The following is a 23338-nucleotide window of genomic DNA, read 5'->3' on the forward strand; positions in this document are numbered from 1 at the left end:
ATCTCTCCCCCTCCCTGATCTCAGGGGAAACCTTTCTTCCCCATCTAAGGCAGATTTATCTGTCCTTGAGTACACACCCTCCACAGGAAGAAAAGAAGTATTCCAGGCTTCAGGGATGGCACCAGAAGATCTCAGAAATCAGAATTTCCCAAATTAACAAGAATTAAAACTTCAACAGAGAAGATGTGGAATGTAGGCCCTTGAATCAATCAACTTTAAAAGGCCCCTGTTCCTGTTGATGGGCAGAATCACAGTCTCTGGGACAGGAGTCCCCTGTTTCTCCTTTGCTAGCAAAGGAATAAATCTTCTTTTCCCTTTTTCTCAAAAACCGTGTCCTCATTATTGGATTAGCATTGGGGACAAGGACGAGCTTTCAGCAACATGCATGGCACTCATTTCCTTTGCTCAGTCTCCTTTGTTCCTCAGATACTCTGAGGAGTACTGAAATATCTCTGGGCTCAGCCCTTAAACTATTTCTCTTTTCCTTCTCTGAATCCCTTCGTGGTACATCCAATTTCATGGTCTTTTATTTTATCCATGTTCTATTGATTTCCAAATTTATATTTTCAGCCCAATCTTCTCCCCTGAATCCAGAATAGGCTACTAAACAGCTTATGCACGCTCTGGACTAATAGACATTGCAAACATTTACCATACTCAGAAATAAACTTCTAACACTTCCCTCTAAGATCTGTTTTATTATTATTATTATTATTTCCAACTCTTTCTCTTTTATTGTTATTTTTAGATATACATGACAGTAGAATGTATTTTGGCATATTATATATACAGGGCATATAACTTATTTTAATTCATAGCCTATTCTTTTGGTTATATGTGATGCCATTTAATCCAAAATAATACTTTTAAGTGACCCTGGTCATGTATTCAAATACAAGGATATGAAAGTTATGTCTATTAATTCTACTGTCCTTCCTATTCTTCTCCCCACTGGTTTCCCTCCATTTCCCTTTGTCTAATCCAATGAATTTTTACTTTTCCCCTCTCCACCCTCCCTGCTGTGGGTTAGCATCCACATATAGACGAGGACATTCGGCCTTTGGTGTTTGGGGGTTTGGCTTATTTCACTTAGCATGGTATTCTCCAGTTCCATACACTGACTGGCAAATGCCATAATTTCATTCTTCTTTATGGCTGAGTAATATCCCACTGTGATATATACCACATTTATCCATCATCTGTGAAGGTTGGTTTCATAGCTTGGCTATTATGAATTGAGCTGCTATAAACATTGATGTGGCTATGTCCCTGTAATATGCTGATTCTAAGTCCCTTGGGTATAAACTGAGGAGTGGGATAACTAGATCAAATGGTGGTTCCACTCCAAGTCTTCTAAGAAATCTTCATACCGCTTTCCATCATGGTTGCCCCAATTTGCTGTCCCACCAGCAATGGATGAGACCTGCTCTTTATAGAGCCTTTCCCAATCTTAAGTAAATGGTGACTCCATGCTTCAGTTTACTCAGGACCAAAATCCTGACCTAATCTTTGAACCTTCTCTTCCTCCTTCATTTCACATGAATTTATTAATGAATCATATGGACTCTTCTTTCACAATATATCTGAAATGGAATTCTTTCTTTCCAACATCCTTGGTGGCTGCTCATTCTGCTCCAGCTACAGTGGTCTCTGTGTTGCTCCTGGAATTTTTTGAAAAGACCAAATGATTGATGCAGATATAGATAGGTGAAGGAGAGAAGGAGTTACCATTAATACCTAAACTTGTAACTGAGGACACCAGGATACATTCACTTAAAAAGGGAGTAAAAATGAATGATCAGCTTTGGAGTTGATAAAAGGAGAGATAATGAGCATAGTTTTGAAAACATTTAATTTGAGTTGCCTCTGAAACATCTATAGAAATACAATAATCATTTGATGTATGGGTTTGGAACTCAGAAGTGAGGTCTTCGTTATATATTTACATTTTGAACTGTACATTTAGGAGTCACCATTATTTTGTAATTGGAGCTATGAAACTTGAGATACTGAGGAGGGGAACTAACAATGGCATAATTATGAACCAAGTAATAATAATAATAAGTCGAGGAATAGACAACACAATTGTCTTCTTTAATTGTGAGTTTTACATCCATGGGTTCAACCAGCTATGGGTGGAAAACCTTGGAGAACTGGGATTCCAAAGTACATGTTGTTAATCACTGGAGATAGACTGACATTCTCTCTCTCTCTCTCTGTCTCTCTTTCTCTCTCTCTCTCTCCCTCCCTCCCTCCCCTGCCTTTTTACTAATAAGATGACTATCAGAATTTTAGATATCACTTCTTTAATACAATTCATTCAATACAACCCTGTAACAGAGTTCTCCTTGTACCTTATAAGCTAGAATATCCATGGCTAAATCCGTTACTGGTAGTCACAAATGGGGATATGTTCCCTTGATCACTAGAAAACTTTTTTTAAAAAATCTAGATCTGTTAAAAAGTAACTGTGGATGAGATAAATTCTATTATTATAGAAATCTAGGGAAGATGGTCCTTCAAAATGCAGAGAAAAACAAACGAGATTTTAAGTATGTTATGAGGTTAAGTAAGAAAAAACTTGAAAAGTCTTATTTGGATTAAGTGGCAAAACAATTACTGGTGATCTCTTGATAAATTGTAACTGAGTTTAAGGTTAGACTGAATTGAAATGTTTTGAAGTGATGAGGACAAAGAGTGAATTAAACTACTCTTTGAAGTAGGGTGGAAAGGGACAGAAGGCAGAAGATAAATGGGGCATAAAGTTGCAAAGACTTTTACTTTAGATGAAAAATTGATTTGGGTATATCTACATGGGAGAAGGAAACTATAGAGAAGTGAGCTTCCTGTGATAGAAGATATATCATCTATATCTATGTCTCTATGATATATATATATATATATATATATATTTTTTTTTTTAATAATTCTGGGGTTTCCACATAAAGGTGAGAATTTAATAAATTAATTTTACTTGAGCAATAAATAAACTCCTACTGGCCAGTGGGCATAATACCTGTGATTTAATGAGCTTCACATTCTAGAAAACACTGGGCGTCAAAATAGGACAATGTATTCAGATATGATAGATCACCTAGGTGCAGCACATTTTTCTGGATTACCTAAGGGTGCTTATCTGAATCATCATTGACCAAAAGCCATGTCACACCTCCGAAGTAACAACAGTCTGTAAATAACCAGAATAGGTAGGAGTGGATGATGGGCGAAACATAAAAATAAAATTTCTTTGTATTTAAAATTAATCATGGTCCATAAAATGTCATTGGGCAAATAATTGAAGCAGGCCCTTTCATGTCCTACATTTAATTTTAGTCTAGCAGTAGATGAAGCTGATTGTTTTATTCTACTGACAGGCATGTCACTTCCAATCTCAAAGCAGACAGGAAGTAGGGCATTCATTCATTCACTCATGCATCATTGATTCAGCAGCTACTTATTGAACGACAATCTTTCACCAAGAACTAGGAATTCAGACACATGTAGACATCTTTGCTTTCAAATCCTTCACAATGCAATCTGGCACCTCATGGTCCAGTTCCAAATGATTTCAACTGCATGGTGACCATCTAATTGATCATGTCTGCTTGAAAGATTTGTTCCTCTGAGTTTATATAATTAGTAAAATTCTCCAAACTTTCTTTTCGTGTCATTTTTATACAAAAGGCAGTTTTTTTAAAAAGAAAGCAATTCCAGAATACTGATTTTAAAAGGGTGTTTTTTTGAAGATTGTATAATTAATTTAAAATAGTTGCATTCCAAAAAATTATATTTCTTTAAAAAAAGAGAAATCCATAGACCAGTAGAAATTGTGCCCATGGATTATTTCAGGTATGTAACAAATATCTTATAAATAAGATTCCTAATGAACAGTAAAGTATGCAAGGAAAATATGCAAGAAATGATTCTGGAAGACTCACAGATAACCAACAATTGAACATAGTCTCAATACTCTGGTGTATGCCTGAAAACATCTTCTAAAATCTCTTAAATATAAAAATAGTATTTCCATGAATTAATTTATCTAAGCCAAGTACATTGATTTGTTATCTTGTTTTCTAAGTGAATTAACACAATTGATTATTTTCCATACTTCTGAAATTCAAATAACCATTCATATTTGTTATGGCTACTAGTAACTATAGCTAAACTAGCTGTGAATAATCAGTTAAACAAGATGATGATATTCCTCCTATCTGTGTCCTCATATATTTACAATCTTTATTTTCCTCATTCGTTTATTTAAACAATATTTCTGAGCATTATATATATATATATATATATATATATATATATATGACAATCCAGTTTAAAGAGCATTAAGAGATTATTCGTTTTCAACACGATTTTAATTTATCAGAGGTAATAAGATATGGAATCACATTGCCACAAAACCCAAATAGAATACCTGAGAAGTCATGATAGGGATACAGTGTATGTCATGGGTTGAGAGGAGGGACAATCTCAGCTGTGGGTACAGCAGGGAACAGTGAGCACTTTGAAGAAGGTGGTATTTAGCTGGACCTGGAGCTTGCTATTGGCGGAGAGAGATGAAGACAGTGCAGGATGAGAAAAAAGCACATTGTGAATAGATGAATTGTTCCACATTGGCAAGCGTATAATACAAGACAAGGAGTTGGAAGACAATCATGGACCAAAGAACTGAGTATCTGAACACTGCATATTAGAATTGTGAGACTAGGCAATAGATAAAGAATAATAATTTAAGACAAGAAAAAACCTCCCGAATTCAATCAATTAAAAACTATAGGTATCTGGAAATCTGGGAATTAAAGAAACACAAACTTTCTAATTGGCTAATGGCAAATCTCTACCTCTTCCCCTCACTACCACCTCCCCATCCCCCCACCACACACACACTGCCCTGCAGGCTTTTCATTCTGCAAAGCAGTAGAAAACTGTACAGGGAACAGCACTAACATCACTAATCATCCAAGACAAGTCGTGTAAGGTGTGGTTGGGAGGGGCTATCAGAATTCTCTTTTTTTTTTTCCAGAAATACATTCATGCTAAAATTATTCTACATGACAGGACTTATCTCAGTGATTCAGTATGTGAGTCACGGCAACTCATGCCATGTATTTTACATTGCAAATAATTAAATGCTTCCATTAATAAGTGATAGATAGTACATACCATGGTACGTGCAATACCATGGTCTGTTTAACAATTCAAACCTAATTTGGAGCAGTACAAGTTTACCTGGAGGAATTTTCACAGAGTGATACAGATAACAAATACTGATAATAACCAATCACTGAGTGTTTAGTATATGCTGGTGTTTTTCATATATTATCATCCTTAATCCCCAACCAAATCCTATTGTCATTGTCTCACTTTAAATAACTGAACTGAAGCACAAGAATGCTAAGAGGGTCTAGGATCTCACACCTATGAACAGCATTTGAACTCAAGCCATCTGCCTCCAAAGTCCAACCTCTTAATCATTACTCACTTTAAATAATGTTTTCCCATCTTGAGTTGGTATGGCTAAAATCCCTGTGTTCCTGATCATCACATTTTGTTTATTAGTGTCAAATTCCACCATAACAGCATTAAATCAACTGCTTACTTCTAAACTGCTATGAATTATTAGTACCATAAATGTCAAATATCAAGTTTATGTTGTTGTTGTTGTTTATTTTTCCATTTGGAATTTTTTTTGGATGAATCTGTAGAGATCCATAGTGTAACCATTACTTTGGGTAAGAGGGCTTTGATGGTGCTACATTAAATAGCATTTCATTTTTCCCTATTTGCCCTTATTTTTGCATTGTATATTATTTTCTCCTTTTGCTCTCCCATTGATGGAAATATAGCAGTTACTGTAATTTCTCTCTTTACTCTTATATTAAACATATCCTTTTAATAATCAACATGTCCAGAAACATGTATTAGACAAAATGCCAAAGGTATAAATAAACCTTACTCCTTCCTCAACTTCTTCCTGGTTTCAAGTTAAGAGCCTGAAGAGTTCAAGGTACAGAAAGAGAAGAGAAGAGGTAGCTGATTCACTTCAGTTCTCTTTCTAATGTTGTAGTCATCTTTGTGCTACTGGTTTCTGGCCTGATTTCATTGTGCTCAAAGAACATTCTCTAAATAATTTCAATCCTGGAAATTTGTTGCAATTTGTTCATGGCCCTGTATTAAGTTAATTTCTAAAATATATTTCTCTGGATGACTTTGTTTTTGCTTGTGTTTTTATTTTTCCTGTAACGCACAATTAACTCTTAAAAAGTAAAAGCTATTTTAAAAACAAAAAAATATACATATATATTTTCTCTGTACTAGAAAATAATACGTTTCTACAACTGTTGGGGACTATAGTGTGCATAAGTTACTTGGGTTGAGTTTTTTTAATGAGGTTCCAATCTTTGATATTCTTTCAACTTTTTGTCTGCTTCTTCTTTTTTGGATTACTAATGTAGTTATATTTAAGTTTCTTGCTATAATTATACATTTATCTATTTCTCCTTATTTTTCTGCAAATTTTTGCTTCGCACACTTTGAAGGTAAATAACTATGTGTATTCACACGCACTTCCTATTGGACTGAATCATTATCAGCAGATCATCTACATCCATAGTAATATTTTGCCTCAAAATGTATTTAACAATAATTTAGCTATACCAAACTTGTTTTCGTGACATATCTTTTTATTCCATCCTTTTACTTCCGATATTTTTGCATTATAATACTTAAGTGTTTCTATCACATGCAGTATATAGTAAGTTTTGCAATTTTAACCAATATGACATTCTCTGTCCTTTAATTGGAATATTTAATCAAATTTAATATAATTACTGAGATATTTGTGTTAAATATTCCTATCAAAAGAAACCATTCTAAAATTAAGAAACATAATACATGAAGAAAATGTGTTTTATATATTTGACTTGGAAATAGCATATATTTTGAAATGTCATCAAACTTTTCCTCCTACAATCTAGTCTACTGCATAGTAGGTAAATTACATCAAATAATACTTGTCATTGTCTTTATTCCCTATTTTGTGAAATCACAGTATTTCTTTTTTTTTCTCGTCTTCATTCCCATGAACTCACTATCATCCTTCAAGTGTCCTTAATTGCTGCTACAAAACTAATATTTCAGTACAGTTTTTAATAATATTACTCTCAAATACAAAATATTTATCCAGACCTCATACTGTTAGCTATATCCCCTGGAAAAGGTAATTAAAGCCAAATCCACTAACTCTTGACTTGTAAAAATGAGTGACACCATAGCTAGATCTCCAAGAAACGTCCAATATAGTCCAAGAACACCCATTCTATTTTTAGCTCAAGTCTTGACTGCAAGCCACAATAATTCTACACTAGTGAATTAATTCTGTTCTATTTAGACCAGACTACCTGAGATCTATACAGTATTTCTCTTGGGCCCAACTCCTATTCCTTCAGAATTTTTCACAAACAGGAATAGTTAGGAACTTACCCATGGATGCCTAAAAATGATAAAGGATTCCAAGAGACAGAGTGCCAAAAGAAAGAGAAAATGCCTCAGTCCAGCTGTATTTATAATTCTTTTACTCCCCCACCAAAAGTTCCAGATCTAGCAAAGGCTTCTGTTTCCCTGAAATTCTGGAAGTCAAGTAGGAGGACTCATTAACACTCATTATCTGCCCAAAGAAATTCACAATTTTCCTTGTATTTGGAGCACACTGTGTTCATCCCAGCAACGTTTGCTTTCAATTCAGAAACAGAACTACAATCAGAGTGTGTAAGAAATTAACAGGCTTCATGAATATCTAGAAAAAGGTCTGATTGATTGTTTCACTCATTCATTCATTTAATAAATACCTTGGGATGCACCAAAAATTCATCTCTTGACTTTAACAGAATTGTCTTCCAAAAGATAAAAATTATAGAGTCTAGAAGATCAAGGACACAGTAAGAATCTGGAAAGGGAAGAGTACCAGAGAAAAATCAAGATAATAAAGACTCAATTTACTAATTTCATTCATTAATTTATGCATTCATTCAATATTGTTGAATGCTTATTATGTATCAGGCTGCATTTGGTCTGGGAATTAAATGGTGAAAAAGGTATTGCATCTGTCCTCATACAATGATAACTGATAGGTCTGGTGACAAGGGCATCACATGAAAAAATGTCATAGGAGAAATAAGAGAGCAGAAAGCACAATGAGGGAGGACTTCTAGAAGAATGTGACATTTCAGTTGAATTTTTAAAGAATGAGTATATTTGGTTTAGCTCTGGGTAGAGGAGAAGGGCACTCTGGGTAGAGGATAATGTCAAATAAATGTTTCATAGATGCATCATAGACCAACAAATAAACTGGAAATTTACATTTAGACTCCAGTAAGACTTTTATTGCAGAAATTTGGTTTTCTAACTTCTGAGAAAAGTTAAGAGAGAAAAATCCCTCAAATGCCTAGCCAATGACCCCCAAAAGATGATCTAAAACAGAATAGAGACTCAGAGGAGGGATATTGGGAGGGGATAAATTAAAGATTAAATTCAATTATGTTAAGATTAGGAACTCTTTTGATTACTGCAATAGTTGTTCAAGGGCTTCAAAAAATCCCAATTAAATTAATTTTGTGCAATAAACAAGTTTCCTTTCACCAGCACGACCTCACCAATGAGCTAACTCCCTGCATTTGTAGAGATTTGAAAAGTCATAATAATCTTACCATGCATAGGACACAACAAAAATCTAAAGTTAAGCAAAGTCACATAGGAACTCAAGGCAGGGGAAGAATGTAACATATAATTCAGTGTTACATCTACTGTACTAGAGTGGACAAATCAAAATATCCTATGTGAGAAAGATTATGCAGAGCTACGTTAAAATCATATGCTACCACAATCACTGCAAATCTTTAAATTTTCTCTCCACTATTTGTTATGTAAGGACTGCTGGAACATGTCAGTAGCAATAAAATCTTGACTAAAATTAATAAAAGCAGACAATTTTATTCATGAAGTGGTTTTCAAAAAATACTTTCCTGAGATTTGGAATTTTCCATTTTCCAAGCTCCCACCATGTTCAAATGAGGATGGAAAAGTACACATTATTGAAAAAACTTCTTCACAGAGACTATGCGTTCTAATTAAAAAGCGTCAAGTTAGGGGCTGGGGATGTAGCTCAAGTGGTAGCGTGCTCGCCTGGCATGCGTGTGGCCCAGGTTCGATCCTCAGCACCATATACAAAGATGTTGTGTCTGCCGAGAACTAAAAAATAAATATTAAAAAAAAAAAAATTCTCTCTCTCTCTCCCACTCTCTCTTTAAAAAAAAAAAAAAAGTGTCAAGTTAGATCGCATTCATACTTGCAGTTAATTTTTGTGAATTGCACATTTAACAAAGATTTATTGAGCATTCAATATGTTTAAGGACAGAACCAATGCTAAGATTCGATAAGGGAAACAGGTGCAAAACAGAGATATATCTCACTTTTGTGGCAAAAACAGTCCACTATATTTTTTTCAAAACTGGCACTTCATCATGGAAGCAATGAATGATGTCCTAAAAAAAAAAAAGAAAAAAATCCTCTACAGACATTCAGAAAATGCAACAAAGAACTGTATGGAGTACTTTCTTTTCTTTTTTTTTTTTCTTTTTGTGCTGCTGGGGATTGAACCCAGGGCCTTGTGCATGGGAGGCAAACACTCTGCCAACTGAGCTATTTCCCCAGCCTGTAGACTACCTTCTTGTATAGAGAAGAGGCGTGGACCAACGTTTTGGGGAGAATCTGGAAGATGTTTACCCCCATTCTATCAACTTCTGTCCAAAGAAGGGTAAAAGGAGTTCCAAAAAGAGAAACAGATTAGAGACAGATCAAGTACCAAAACCAATTCTATGGAGTGAAGATAGAGCAGGGCATAAGCCCAGGACTCTTAGTCCAGTTAGGCTACCCTAACAAAATATCACAGAGTGAGTTCCTTGTAAAGAGAAATTCATTCCTCACAGTTCTGGAGGCTGGGAAAAGTCCAAAGGTAAATGCCAGCAGATTCAGTGTCTAGGGAGGGCCTGCTTCTAGGTTCATAGCTGATGTCTTCTCACTGTGCCCTACCTGGTGGAAGAGGCCAGAAGTCCTGGGAGTCTTTTAGAAAGGCACTAATCTCATTAGCAGAACCCTCATCAGCTAATTACCTCCTGAAGATGCCCTTCCTAATAACGTGACATTGGGGGTGAGGGTTTCAACATATGAATGGAGGGGAGGGCAGGGATATAAACATCAGTGAGAAAACAAAACCAGTGTGAGTATAACCAGGAGCAAGGATGAGGGTTGTATGGAAACCTGAGGTTGAGGAGATGATTTCCAAGTTATGGTAACATTTCATTTGGGTAGCCAATTTTTGCAGCAGGGTGTCTCTTCAAGTCTCTGTTCTAAGCATTGCCTACACAGGTCTTAGAGCTGCAGGCTTCTCAATTTGGAACCTGCTCACTCTTCTCATTCTCAGAACCAAACTGGCTGCTCAAACAGGGTTTGAGAAAAGAGAATAGAGACTTCTAGTCCCCAACTTCCTATTAGGCACTAGACATGTTTCATATAGCATGACAATTAATACTCAAAACGTTCCTTCCCAAGAATCCTCATTTTGCAAAAAAAAGAAAGTATAATTGTGTTACTTCTTTCTTAAGATTACTGTGAAGCATTTAAACAAGTAAAGTAAGGTTAAAAAATGACATAGAACATATCAAAGGAAACCAATTTGTGACCTGGGGGAGCCAAGGTTCACTGGTAATGTATGCCCAACTTTGTGCCCTTTTAAGTTTTATGACAAAGCTTCCACTTTGGGCCAGCATCTGTCTTCTAATAAGAGAAGTGTTTTCCTAGCACTTCCTCCTCCTAGGCCTGAGGTTCTATTTTTTCTTCTTGCTAAGCATGACCTCTGCAGACTATAGTGACGCTGAGAGACTGCCCAGTAAACCAATTAGAGCCTTATCTCTTGCTTTCAAATTCCCCAGCATTAACAAATTGGTAAGAGGACAGGGTTTTCAAACAACATTCCTTTGAATTCTCTCTCATTATTCCACTCACCATCTAAAAGGACCTGGCCAAGTTGTTTTAAGATTGTGTTGCTATTTTACTTGTATTTCAAAGTCATACATTTTGGTGCACATAAAAATTGAATTTTTTAGCAATGCTTCTAAGAGAAGCATCCTATAGTTAACATGTGTTAAAACCCATTCTAAACTTCATACATAAAGAAAACTGTTTTTAAAATTAATTTGCACCAGGTGTTGTGACGCATTCCTATAATCTCAGCTGCTTTTGGAAGACTGAGGCAGAAGAATCACAAGTTGGATGGAGACTAGCCTCAGCAACTTAGTGAAGCCCTAAGCAACTTAGCAAGACCCTGTCTCAAAATAAAAAATAAAAAGGACTGGGGATATAGCTCAGTGGTAAAGTACTCCTAGCTTCAATTCCCAGGATAAAGAAGTTAATTTGCTTATTATCATGTAGAAAATTTTAAGGTTAAGATATACTTACTTTGACATTGAAATAAATTTTTATGCAGATTAGCAAGCATTTGATCAATATTATATAATAAATCAGACTCAATACTTTATAATCAATCATAACCTCCTTTAATGTAAAGTTAAGCCACAATAGAAAAAATGCCAATGCTCACCTTTGTTATTCAATATTATAATGTTGCATGATTTAACAACAACCCATCAGCATTTTAGTAAATGTAAGATATTTTCTTTTATTCCCTTTGTGGCCAAAAGCTCAGCCCTCGTCCCCAATGCCAATACAATAACAAGGACATGTTTTTGAGAAAAAGGAAAAAAATGGTTTATTTCTTTGCTGGCAAAAGAGAAACAATGGGGACTCCTGTTCCAGAGGCTGTGATTCTGCCCATCAGCAGGAAAGGAGCGGGGTGGGGGGGTGTTAAAGAGGTGATTGAGAGAAAATATGATGAGGGAGGAGAGATCAGGAAAGAGAAGATTAGGAAAAAGAAGATCAGGGAGGAGAAGATCAAGGAAAAGAAGGTTGGGAAAAAGAAAAAAAACATAAGTTTCAAAGCCGCATGGGATATAGCCAAAGCATCAAGTGCAGTCCTGTTACACCTTTACCAGTCTTTCCTCTTTGTTTCACCATTTGGGGCAAAAAAATATATATATATTTTAACATATATTTTATGTAGGGATAAAATTTCTATTAGCACAACCAAACCTGGGGTGGGGAGAGTTGCTAGTTGGCATACTGCATACAGTTTTCTAGAGAGGATAAACTAAATTACAGGAAATTTAGTGCCAATCAATTGAGTCAGAAAAATCTTAAAGATCATATCCCAATTGTTTATCTATCATAATCTGTCTTAATCATTACTCTAGACTTTGTTTGTAACTAGATTTGGGACTTAAAACTTCTTTTCTAAGGAAGAAGTTTCTCAAAAAATGTTTCAACAGCTCTAAATCACACAAAGCTATTAGATTCCTGGGGTGGTGGTAACTGATTTGGAAACAGCTTTCTCTAGAGAAGACAGATCACCTGGGATTGCTAAACTCTTCTCTTAACCAAACACTTCGCAAAAGATGACAACCTTAATGAACAATTCCCTTCTCTCATATTCTTCATAAATTTAGTATCAAATTATGTTTCTGGTTAATATAAAATTTCTAGTTTTCACTCCCCCTCCAGCTCACTTCCTTCCTCTTTCTTAATCTAGGAAGGATGTGACTTCTGTTTACCTCAGAAACAACTAATATTCCCAGAAAGCAAGCATCCCCTTTTTTCAATATTTTAGCACACAATGAGAATCTTAAATTACTATTTCTTTCAGTTTAAAAGAGATCTCTGGACAGCCTCATAATTTAGTTCACATTTAAACAAAGGCTATAGGATGACTTTTTAAAGTGCATTTAAATGTTCATTTAACCAGCCTAGTTCTAAAGTCCTGAGAAACACTGAGGAAAGAAAGTAAAACTGTCGAAAAACTAATGAAAACATGCACACACATAAACATACATAGTTGTTTCTCTTATTGTACTAGAATAATGTTTGACTAAATGAACCTGTGAACCAGGGGCCATAGGGTTTGTGTTTATAACTTACATTAGTGATGATGTCTTACTCCTTAGTGCCCACGAGAATGAGAGGTGGTGACTTGTGCACCCATCTCCAAGACCCAGTAACACCAACCAACTTATTGTCATGTGGTATTTTGTATTATATTTTCTTATTATCACTATAAAACACATGAGAAAAGTCTTGTCATCTCATATCTCATCTGTTTTAAAATTGAGGAAGCTAAAACTCAAGATGAATGAATAGATTTGCCCATTACCTCAAAGCTAGAATGATAAGAGTGAGACTCATTCCTATCATTCCACCCAGAACCTGGTCGCTGCCTTTTCCTCCTGCCTGGATCAGATGGTTTTCAGATATCACCCCGGATGTGACACGTGGAGCAGAACTTGGGCACACTGCCAGCATGTTTTTCAATTATGAGGATAGGATGCTACATAGAAGAGCAACGAAAAGGAACTTTAGGATCTGTCCTTTGAATAATAACCTATCTACTAAACCTACTACTTCTGGGATCTTAGTCAATTATTTAACATTTCTGTACCACAGAAATCTTATGGGATTATTGCAAGTAATAAATGCAAAGTACCTAGCTCGGCACCGACTCTCACAAAAAGAATGAAAAGCCCCTGCAGAGGTGGAAAAGTTTGACCCCTCACTAGATTCATCTGTAGAATTTTGCAAAAGCTAGTTACCATAAACTGGATATGTTCAAAAGAAATCAAGCCAAGCACGAGCTAATAGATCATCACAGCAACTGTATGAGATAGAAATTATTTACTCCCAAGTTAAACAGAAGACTGGCCAGGCAGGTGGCACATGCTTGTAATCCCAGCAGCTCAAGAGGCTGAGGCAGGAGGATCAAGAGTTCAAAGCCAGCCTCAGCAAAAGCGAGGCACTAAGCAACTCAGTGAGATCCTGTCTCTAAATGAAATACAAAATAGGGCTGGAGATGTGGCTCATGGTTGAGTGTCCCTGAGTTCAATCCTCTGTACAAAAAAAAAAAAAGAGAGAGAGAGAGAGAGAAAGAAGTTTGATAAGAAGCCAGCTGTGAAGCTTTACTCTGCCTAAATCTTTTCCCTCCCCACATTATGTTTTTACATATTCATGTTTGTTACCACTATGACATATGTTGTCACCGAAGCTGCCTTCTAAGTTAATGTGATTATGGCAATGACGTACTTCTGAACCATAAAAATTGTTGATTCTGATTAATGCCACATGAAATGAAGAGAGTGGAAATACACAGCATTGTGTAAATCGTTAGTTTTTGTTATTTTTTTTTAGGACCATAGTTGCTTACTTATTTCTCAAGACTGGACTTCTGAATGTAGACCATAGACCATTGGACTGCAATGAATCATCAGTTCTAATGATAATTAACAAAGATGTCATTTTCAAGGAGAAGATTCTACAACTTAACTCTTTTCAATAAAATCACATTTTATATGCAGAGAAAGCTCACCCATACAATCACAAAAGTGTATAGTTGTAAATGTATGTATAATTTATGTTGCACAGTATCCATTATTTTGTAGAAAACTTACATGTTGGGATGAGATACTTGTGATATTAAACTTTAATATGAGAGCTGAATGGACAGAACTACATGGATAGAACTCATAGTCATGCACCACTCAGTCAATTATTCATTCACTCATTAAGTGAAATGCCCACATTATGTTAAGGATACAGTGGTGAATAAAACTATGAGTGTCCTCCTTATGAAACTTAGAGTTTAGTTGGAGAGATGTATCTGATTCAAGTATTAACATAAATAAATGTAAAAATACAACTGTCATGAGTGCTATGAAGAATAAACATACAGTGCCATAAGGAGTGATAATTAGAATACTTTTATGAGAAAATGATGCTAAATGAGATCTAAAGGATGAATAAAATTCTTAAAAGGTGAAGGATAATATTCCAGGCAGGACAGAGTCTGTGCACTTATCCAGTTATAACAACTAAAAGAGGGTGAAACCGGGCCATAGAGAGATTTTTTAAGCAATGAGAAGATTTTTTTTTTCTTAAGACCATCTTAAAACACTGAAGGATTTTAAGTCAGAGGATGACTTGTTTTTATTTAAGAAGAATAATTTTAGCTTCACCTTGGAACAAATACAACATAGGGGAGCAAAATTGAGAGAGAAAAGGTGTGAGAGGAGATTTATGGCTTGAGCCAGGCTAATGGTGGACATGGATGGGGGGAATTTCACAAGTGCAATCACATTTAGGAAGTAAAATCACAAAAGAAGGATCATGCTATATTTCACTAAAAAGCAGGACCAAAGACAGGCAGTTTGGGAGAGTCACCTATGGAGAGGGCAGAGGAGGCTTGACCACAAGTTTCATTTTGGACATGCCAAGTTTGAAGTGTCATTAAAATATTCGAGTGAAAAGACCTTTGGATATTCTTGCTGCAGCCCAGAGAGGAGTCTGGGTAGAGATAAGAATATTTGAGACATGTGCATTTAATTGAGCCTAGGGGAAAAGCTAAGAAAGTGAGAAAAGAAGCCTAAGACCAAGTTTGGAGGGAGTAATAGAACAGAAAATGGTGAACTTAAAAAGATGAGTGATGAAGAATGGTCAGAAATGGAGAAGAAAAGTCACAGAAATTTTGTATCAAAAAGTCAAGGAAAAGGAAAAAGAAACACAGCCATTTCTGCTGCTGAGAGAATAAGTATCATGAGGTATGAAAAACTGCAAAAACTATTATATTATTTCACTTCATTTTCTTCATATGTATCTTGGGTTTTATACTTTATCTACATACATATATTTAATTGCCAGAATATTCTATGGCTAATCAGGCATGTGAAACCTTTGTTGATGAGGGAATTTTGAGATCCTAGAAAGCACCTGGTGGAAAGCGGTGCTTCCTGATGGTATTTCTCAAATATATTAAAGCATTGATAACGAAAGCTGACACAAGTTCTTTTAAAAACATAGACTCGTGTTAGACATCAGCATCAATGTTAATGTAAAACACAGATAATAAACTACAGCAACTTACTAAAAATAATAATTTAACATGATTCACAGGGGTTTTCCCAAAGAAGATTTTTTAGCATTAAGAAATGTAATTGCCATAGTGAAATATTTAAAAGGTCAGAGGAAATAAGGCATTTCATCATCATTATAAAAACCAAAAAGGCATATGAGAAAATTAAATATCCATTAGTGATTCAAAAAAAACTTACATAAAACTGGAAGAATAGGTTTTTTTCCTAACATAATAAAAAAAAAATCAAACTTAAATTGCATCATGCCCTCTAGAGAAAGTATACTCATACTCTCACTAAATTCAGGAATTAAACAAACATGAATGACCACTACTCTTTTTTGGAAAGCAAGAAACTTACTACAAATTCATGTAGAAAAATAAAGATAATACCAAGTAATTTAAGAAGTAATGAAGGACTAACCCTATTTGGATATTTAAATGTTATAAAATTATAGTAATTAAAGAAGCATGATACCAGCAAATGGGAAGATCAGAACTCACAAAGAGAGCCAATACGAGATAAAACAGCATTATACAATAGTGAAAAGTAGTAACTTGTCAATGAATGGTACGTACTGGGTAACTCTTGTCTATTTGGGTCGAACAGAACAAGCTGTATTTCTAATTCCTCATGCTATTCAAAATATCAAATATTTAATGTAAATAAAATGAAAAAGTAAGTTCTAAATAGAGAGGATCTTAGTGAGAAGGCCTCCCCTCATACTCAAAACAGAAGCCATAAAAGAGTTTGACAGCCAAGTGTGGTGGTGCGTACCTGTAATCCCAGCAGCTGGGGAGGCTGAGGCAGGAAGATGGTGAATTCAAAGTCAGCTTCAGCAATTTAGCAAGGCCTTAAGCAACTTAGGGAGACCCTGTCTCAAAATTTAAACAATAATTAAAAAAAAAAAGTCTGGGCAGGAATTGTAGCTCAGTGCTTGCCTCTCATGAGTGAGGCACTAGATTTGATCCTCAACACCACATAAATAAATAAATAAATAAATATCTACAACTAAAAAAAAGTCAAAAAAAAAAAAAGTCTGGGAATATGTCTCAGAGGTTAAGAGTTCCTGGGTTTGATCCCCTGTACAAAAAAAAAAAGAAAAAAAAGAGTGTGACAGACATGAATGCATTAAATCATTGAAATAAAACTCCTAAATAATGACAATTGTGTATATGTAAATATATGTGTTTGTAAATGAATAATAATTAATAACTATGAATATAAATAACATACTTTACAGGTGTGTACACACATGACAATGTCAGAAAGAAACAAAGAACAATGCATCAGGAAGGAGTCCAGCAAGAGATTATTCTAAGAAAGCCTGAGCCACACATGGGGTAAATCCTGGGCAAGGCAGAAAGGAAGATGGAGCTCATTCTCTCTCCATCTCTTCTGCAGGGAAACTTGTTCCAGTTGGGAGAATGCCCACCACCCTTTCCATAAGAAGGAGTTGCTGCAAGAACTCAGGAATTAGGAGCCATCAAAAGCCTCAACCTCCAGTGGGTAGCACAATCCCCAAGTCCAGGGTCCCTCAGCAGATGCACACTATCTTAGCTCGAGGGCCTGGGGAAGCAGGTTTCAAGATGGAAACTTTCACAAATAGAGTTTAGTGAAGAAGGAATGCCCTGGGGGACTAGCATCCTTTGTGGTGAAGGAGTAGAGTTGGGTAGAAAGGGGTCCTTGAACTACAGGAAGGACAGCTAAAGTATTAGCACTCAATCCTCTCAGCAGTTGAGAGAATGAGTTCCTTCCTCTGGAAGAAGGATCAGGGCAGTTCTCTGCATTTACCACAGATAACAGGAGCACCTAGATAAGACTCAGGATAGAGACAAATAGATGCATAAAAATGACTTTCCAAACAGTGTATGTTATATAAACATATCCTTTGTCATTCATGACTCTTTATTTATCTGTTTTCAGATTGGTATTTTTTTTTACTATTATATCTGCAGAGAAAAATACATAGATGCACGCATAAAACAATTCCTTAGACTCAGCAGATGATTAATGAATGAATAAATGCATAAATAAATATGGCAGAACTAAATTTTAACTTTCTTAAAATATAAAGAATTCTTTCAACAAATTGGCCAATATCTATCAATCACTGTATCTACCTTTGGTTTTACAATTGTCTATATAGAAGGTTATAAAACCAAATTGTATATCGAGGAGATTTTCCTACAGTTATATTCTCATAGATGAGTAAAATATATGATAAAATATTATTGACAAAAAATTATTAGCAGTATTATTTATAATATTAAAAGACTAGAAACAGTATAAAGTCTATACTCACGGAATTGACAAAAACTAATCATGGATTGATATAATGGAATATCATGCAGTTGTTCAAAAGAAGTTCAGTGGATGAGACAAAAGAGAATGAAAGGAAGAGATGGGCCATAGGAATAGGAAAGACTGTGGAATGAATCTGATGTACCTTTCCTCTGTACATATATGAATACACTACAGTGAATCTCCAATCATGTACTTCCACAAGACTGGGATTCTAATTAGAATAAGATATATTCCATGTTTGTATAAATGTATCAAAATAGATTCTACTGTTACATATAACTAAAAAGAACAAACAAAAATCAAAAAGAGAGGAAAAAAATAAAAAGGGTGATAAAATGTGCTGATGAGGAAATATCCCCAACACATAAAGTTTTATAGTGATAAAAATATGGTAGAAAACAGCAGATATAGTAGTGTTCTCACATTTCACAAAAATAAAAGTACACATATATAAAAATAAAAATAAAGTATAAATATGAAAAAGACTAAGTGAAGATCCCCTGATAATTTTCTTTTGGTTTATGAAAGATATTTGTCATGTTTTTAACTTCACCTACTAAAAGCATTTGTGACTGTTCCTCTTTCCAAATGCTATCAGAATGGAGTTACATCATATTTACTTTGATGTAAACACTGTTGTAGACATTCTTGACACTTAGCAGTTTTCTAATCTCAACTTTACAAGTAAATAAATAAATGTCTCAGTATTTCATGTTCTACATAAGATATATAATTTTCTTAATTTACATCTACTTTCAAATTAACTCTTACGTTTAATTTAGTTATTGACTTCTAGTAAAGCAGCACATAAAAGTTTGAAGGTAAGATAAACTTTAGAAGGCATTTTAGATATGAATAAATGGGCCCATAGAGATTAAAGGCATTGCCAAAGACATCACCCTAGTTGGTTCCGGAAGCATGGTAGAATGTCATAAATCTAGATGTTCTCCTTTATACAAAAGAATCTCACGGTCAGATTTCACCTGACATGAGTTTCCTGATTAGGTGAGACAGCTATGAATAAAGTATGGCTGGGTGAGAAGAAAAATATTAATCACCCAGGATGAATTTATTTTCAGAAACAATGTGGCCCAAATAGTCACACATCAGGTGGAATTTATTCTTGGGCTGACCAGGATAATTTTTCTAGTGTAGATGTGCATAAAAAAGATCTCTTGAGGAAAAATAAACCTTTCTAGCTGAGATCTATCAAATACAGCCTTATTTAAATGTTCCTGAACATTTTTGCCTCAGAAGACCTTATATTTGTTTGAAGATACTGTTTTAAAGAACTTATTTATCAAGCTATCTCTGAAATTCTAACAGCCAGAAGCTTTTGTTGTGTTTTTAACACATGGTAAAGACCACACACACACCACACACAAAGTAAATAATTAAATTTCAGCTTTATAATTCATTCACTAGCTATGTGACCTAACCCCTCTCTGAGGTCCAGTGTGATTATACAATGTTATTCATATAACAGACTTTTAAATGTGCATTAGTGTTCTTGAAAGATTAAATTATATTCAAGTCTACATGAACAATGGTTATAATAAAAGCACTGGTCATCTTACAGTTTTTTAAACTATTTTAAACTGATAAAGTGCCACAAACATTTGACACTGGATGATTTCCTCTGTTAAAAATTATTGTCCTAAAGACTGACAATTCCTTGGAAATAGGACTAAAGTGTTGTCTTTTTAAATCAAACTGTACAAAGAAAGGGATGCTGTTCTATGACATAGTTGTTATCTTAGCTCTGACATTTTACAACTGTTCTATCACAAAGTTCAGAGTCTTTGTATGGACACTCCCACATGAGGTATGTTTCAATGGTTCTGGTTCATTTGTTCACATAACAGCTCACCAGAAAACACAGGGTGCTGTTCTCCTCATAAATAAATGGGCCCTCCCTGAATAACATGTAATTCTCAGTCACCAAACCTTGTCCAAGTCTTCAAATGACTTGCCTCCATTTGTAAACATATGCATCTCTCTCTCCTACTAGTTTGTCTTCTGCCTTCCTCTCTATAACAAAGCAGGATCCTTATTTGGGGGCATCAGTAACAATTGCCAGCATCTATCATGAAAATAGACAATTGAATGACATGTTTCCAAGAATGAAAGAGAATGAAAGCCATGCACAATTTTTCATTTGCCAAACTTCTATTGAGCTAGTACTATGAATCTATCCCCGGTGGTATGCTTACACATAAAAACATGCTTTTGTTTGATTGATTTGGTCGGTTCAAAACCAAGTTGGTTTTAACTCAGAAATAAGCTTAATATCTTCCAGGCATGGAAGACACTTAGTAAATATTTTAAGAAAATAAGAGAATGAAAATACGTACAGCCAAGTGTGGTGGTACACACCTGTAATCCCAGAGGATCCGGAAGATCTTGAGTTTAAAACCAGCCTCAGCAACAGCGAGGCGCTAAGGAACTCAGTGAGACCCTGTGTCTAAATAAAATACAAAAAAAGGGCTGGGGATGTGGCTCAGTTGTCAAGTGCCCCGAGTTCAATCCCTGGTATCCCCCCAAAAAAGGAAAAAAAATACATACAGCAATCATTTTTTTTTTTTAAGAGGGAGAGAGAGAGAGAGACAGAAAGAGAATTTTATTATTTATTTTTTAGTTTTCGGCGGACACAACATCTTTTTTGTATGTGGTGCTGAGGATCCAACCCGGGCTGTACGCATGCCAGGTGAGCGCCCTACCTACCGCTTGAGTCACATCCCCAGCCCACATACAGCAATCATAAAGAATGGATATTTCACACAATGAAGAAATATAAAATGGATGTAATATTTAATGTATAAGGATTACTTCAAGTGAAATTTTGGAAATGATAAGTAGCCTAGTAAATATTAAACTTACCCATTAAATTTTTTAATAATTTTTACTTTTGTTTTTAAAAATTACTGTTGTTGTTGTTGTTGTTATTTGGTAGTGGGGTTTGAACCAAGGGGTACTGAAAACCACTGAGCCACATCACTAGCCCTTTTTGTTTTTTATTTTGAGACAGTATCTCACTAAATTGCCTAGAGCTTCACTAAGTTGCTGAAGCTGGCCTTGAACTTACTATCTTCCTGCCTCAGCCTCCTGGGACATTGGAATTGCAGGTGTACTGGGCCCAGCTCAAAATTCTTTTTCCTATGAAGAAATTAGTAAGGAACTTAAAAATCGGGGGCAACATCTTCTTTAAATAGATTTTTTTTTCCATTTGCTTCTAAAATAAATGATATTCAGCACTTATAACTGAAAACAGCTGGCTTACAGAGTAAGATTTTAGTTAAATGTCAACTAAAGGACCTAAATTTAAGAGCAGTATTTGCAGCTCTTCAAACAGTACCAAAATGGAATCAAGTTGAATCACAAAAAGGAGACCTGTTCTGGGCTGTTGAGTGTTTTATCAGCCTTATGGTCATCTCTGCAGAAGATAAAACATTTTTATAATAGCCAACAGCCCAAGGGTTGATCTGAGAATAGTTCAAAGTATAAAATTAAAAGGACAAAAGCAGAAGAGCAAAATTGAAAAGACATGCAAAGTTTCTACGGCTTCCATTATCTCCAAGGAGTCCACCTCTCTTCCAGATGAACTTATGAGTGGGTGAAGAAACTGAGGAATAATAAATGTTAAGGGTTGTTCAAGGTCACATGGTCACAGCCCCTAATTAAGTGCTACTTTGCTTAAACTATGTTGGCAATAATGAAAAAGGTCTTTGATACAAAGAGAATGTCAGTCATTTACATTAAATCAAATTGGGCTCTATAAATAAGATAGATGTCCCTGAGAAGAAGATGGAAACAAGAACTGTGTTGTACCTTTGAAGAAAATCAGGAATTCTTAGTATCTAATAGAACACAATTAAAAAAAAATAGAACACAATTGATTATCTCATATTCATTTGCTGACATTTTGTTTGTAAATAAATATTTATTAATATATTATGAAGACAATATGCATTCACTTAGAAAATATAGAAAATGAAAATGACCTTTAGTTCCACGGCAAAGAGATAACCACTCCTATAAAAATACTAAGCATTTAGGTTCAGCTGCCACGGTCTCCCAGACCTCATCCCCAGCATCTCTTTGACTGGGTTCCTACCAGGCCTGCTAGCCTTCTTGCTCCTGGAAACAGTTAGGATTTTCATTCGACTACAATTGTGCATGTTAAGATGTGTAAAAAGATTAACAGTTTTCCTATGCGTTCTGAACAATGCTTCATTGAATTAGTTGATCCTGACTTTGCCTATTTATTGATCAGCATGTTCTTTCTTTTTATTCACTTACAAGAGTTCTTTAGCTAGTAAATATTATAATTATTTGTCAATGTATTGCCCTAGTGTCATTCTTTTAATTGTTTTATATTGTGGGTTTCTTTTCAAATACAGAGTATTTAAAATTACTTAATCTAGTCAATCTGCTTAATATAACCTTTGCCTTCATCACCTCATAGTCTCATTCATTTATTCAAGAAACATTTTTGAGCACAGATCATAAATTATGTACATGTACTAGGCACTTGGGATGAGTATATTTGAGATAGAAAAAATAAGAAAGTTATTTATTTATTTATTTATTTTAGTACCAGGGATTGAACCCAGGGGCATTTAACCACTGAATCACATCCCCAGCCTGTTTTATTTTTTATTTTGAGACAGGGTCTCGATAAGTTACTCAAAGCCTTGCTAAGTTGCTGAGGCTGACTTTGAACTTGTGATCCTCCTGCCTCAGTCTCCCAAACTGCTGGAATTACAGGTGTGCACCACCGTGCCAGCAACATCAGTTTTTAATATTTATGCTTAAAAACTAGGAGTGTTAAAAATTAACATATTTCCAACCCAATGGCTTATGTGTAGCTATTATGATTCATTAAATAAGAAATTTATAGGTAAGGCAAGCTCTAGGGTAAATTAATTAGGACTTCATTTCAATGGTACCATCAAGAA

General features: G+C 35.1%; 1 non-coding gene across 1 annotated transcript; it reads right to left on the reverse strand.

The window, feature by feature from the left end:
* Window positions 1-9645: 9645 nt before the first annotated feature.
* On the reverse strand, window positions 9646-9719 carry Trnag-ccc (transfer RNA glycine (anticodon CCC)). Its single transcript has one exon. It is a non-coding gene; the product is annotated as a tRNA-Gly (tRNA).
* Between the last annotated feature and the right edge of the window lie 13619 nt (window positions 9720-23338).

This window comes from Marmota flaviventris, chromosome 12 (genome assembly GCF_047511675.1).
Source record: "Marmota flaviventris isolate mMarFla1 chromosome 12, mMarFla1.hap1, whole genome shotgun sequence".
Lineage (NCBI taxonomy): Eukaryota > Metazoa > Chordata > Mammalia > Rodentia > Sciuridae > Marmota > Marmota flaviventris.